This window comes from Pseudophryne corroboree, chromosome 11 (genome assembly GCF_028390025.1).
Source record: "Pseudophryne corroboree isolate aPseCor3 chromosome 11, aPseCor3.hap2, whole genome shotgun sequence".
NCBI classification, from domain to species: Eukaryota; Metazoa; Chordata; class Amphibia; order Anura; family Myobatrachidae; genus Pseudophryne; species Pseudophryne corroboree.
In genome coordinates, this window is record NC_086454.1 from 197,747,525 (window position 1) to 197,750,229 (window position 2,705).

General features: G+C 32.2%; 1 non-coding gene across 1 annotated transcript; it reads right to left on the bottom strand.

The window, feature by feature from the left end:
• Positions 1 to 262: 262 nt before the first annotated feature.
• On the bottom strand, positions 263 to 334 carry TRNAQ-CUG (transfer RNA glutamine (anticodon CUG)). Its single transcript has one exon. It is a non-coding gene; the product is annotated as a tRNA-Gln (tRNA).
• Between the last annotated feature and the right edge of the window lie 2,371 nt (positions 335 to 2,705).

The following is a 2,705-nucleotide window of genomic DNA, read 5'->3' on the forward strand; positions in this document are numbered from 1 at the left end:
TGAGCGAGAGCTAAACATTTTTTTCTAAAATGTTAGATTCTTAGAAGACACATTTTATTGCAATTATTGTACATATATTTACATCAACGCTTATTTGGGTTATATAGTAAAATTCATATAATTACATACATTTCTATAACTACCTTTTTTAGCTTTTCGTACATATTTACAAAAATCAGTGATTTAAAAAAATATATTATATGTATGAAAAAGAGGACTTTTTGTCAATCAAGGACTTAAACTGAAGGTACTAAAACACATCAGGTCCCACCGAGATTTGAACTCAGATTGCTGGATTCAGAGTCCAGAGTGCTAACCATTACACCATGGAACCTCTCTTCTAACACTGCCTATACAACTTTCTCTTAGAGTGTGAGATCTTTTTCTCTACAAGTTACAGGAATAATAATCAGAGAGATAAGTATTACATTGTATTTACAAAAAAAGCCATTAGGACCTACCAAATTTATATACAGATTATAGGTTTCAGAGTCCAGAGTTGTTAACAGTACACAATGAAACCTCATTCATATGGTAGCATGTACATTTTTTGTCAGAGTATAAGATTCTTAGTGGATACATATTATTGGAATTAAATGACAGATAAACCTGTCTCTCAGTGTGTAAGATTCTTACTTTATGCCATTTATAGATATTTTCTTTCTCAGAGATAGGAACTGTATTGTACTTACAACAAAACCAATAGAACCTACCAAGATGTAAATATAGATCATGGATTCAGAGTCCAAAATGGTTACCAATACACCATGAAACCTCATCCATGAGGGAGCATCTAAATATTTTTTATAAGAATGTACTCTCAGAGAGATATAAACTGAATGGTACTAACAAAAAACCAATAGGACCTACCAAGATTTAAATACAGATCACTGTATTCAAAGATCAGAGTGGAGTGGTTACCAATACACCAAGAAACCACATTCATTAGGGAACATCTAAACATTTTTTTCTAAAATGTTAGATTCTTAGAAGACACATTTTATTGAAGTTATTGTACATATAAATACATAAATGCTTATTTGGATTACACAGTAAAATTCATATAATTACAAACATTTCTATAACTACCTTTTTTTAGATTTTCGTATATATTTACAATAATCAGTGATTTAAAAAAATGTATTATATGTATAAAAAAGAAAAGTTTTTGTCCATTAAGGACTTAAACTGAAGGTACTAAAATGCACCTGCTCCCACCGAGATTTGAACTCAAATTACTGGATTCAGAGTCCAGAGTGCTAACCATTACACCATGGAATCTCCATTCTAATGACACCTATAAAACTTTCTCTCAGAGTGTAAGATCTTAATTTCTACAAGATACAGAAATATTCATTCAGAGAGATATGTACTACATTGTATTTACAAAAAAAGCCATTAGGACCTACCAATTTGTATATACAGATTATTGGTTTCAGAGTCCAGAATTGTTAACAGTACACCATGAAACCTCATTCATATGGTAGCATGTAAAATTTTTTCTCACAGTGTAAGATTCTTAGAGGTTACATTTTATTGGAATGATATTACAGATAAACCTGTCTCTCAGTGTGTATGATTCTTAATTTATGCAATTTATAGATATTTTCTTTCTCAGAGATATGAACTGCATTATACTTACAAAAAAAACAATAGGACCTACCAAGATGTAAATACAAATCATGGATTCAGAGTATTTACATCTTGAATTAAATAATATATAAGAATTGTGATGTCTTTTTACGTATAATAACAAAAATAATAATAATAATAACAATAAAAATAATAATAATAATTATAATAATAATAAAAATAAAAATAATGAGTATTTATTGGGTACTAAATATACTAACATTGTCCCTTTATGAAAAGGAAAATCGAAGGGATGCTATTTACTTATTTTCCTCTGTTTCTTCCTCCCTACTAATTATCGATTGTTTAATGTTGAATATTGAAGATTAAATATTAAATATTGAATTTAAACTCTTTTCTCTATATACGATCTCTGTCTCTTCCTATAGGATAACTGGATATACAGTATGCCTGTTTTTTCTTTAAACATTTATTTATATACCCTGACCTGTCCGATCTATAAACATCTGTGTTTATTTGTATTTATTTGGTTTCATTATTTATTTTGTAATTGCCATATATATATATATATGGATGGCAATGGAGGCGGCACTCCCTGGACTCTTATTAACAAACTGACACTGTACCACCACATACAGTACTAACGTTTCGGATAGTTTAATCCTTCATCAGAGTACAAGAGCAAACATAACATGAACTTACCTATATAGATACCAGCCACCAGTGAGACAAACACACCCAGAGCGCGGCTTCCCGGCAGCATGCAGTCGCCATGACGTCACTGCACAGCGCCCGGCGTCAGGCTTTCCGCAGCCGTCCAGGTTGCCTAGGAAACAAGTGAAGCAAAAACATTCTTACTGTGAAGCCTCCAGCACCCGTAGATCACAGCGCTTCGGTATAGGCACATATAGTGTAATGTTAACAAGTAGGTTTGAGGGTTTTAAGACATGCCACTCTGTTTAGGAATAAAGTTACAAAGCATAAGCTATCTATCAAATACTTATTGGTATCAGCAAAATTAAATGATACCACAACTAAATATAGCAGTGATGGGGGGGCGTGGCCTGACGGGATATGGAGTAGGACGTGTTCTCCTAGCTCCCCAGCCGACT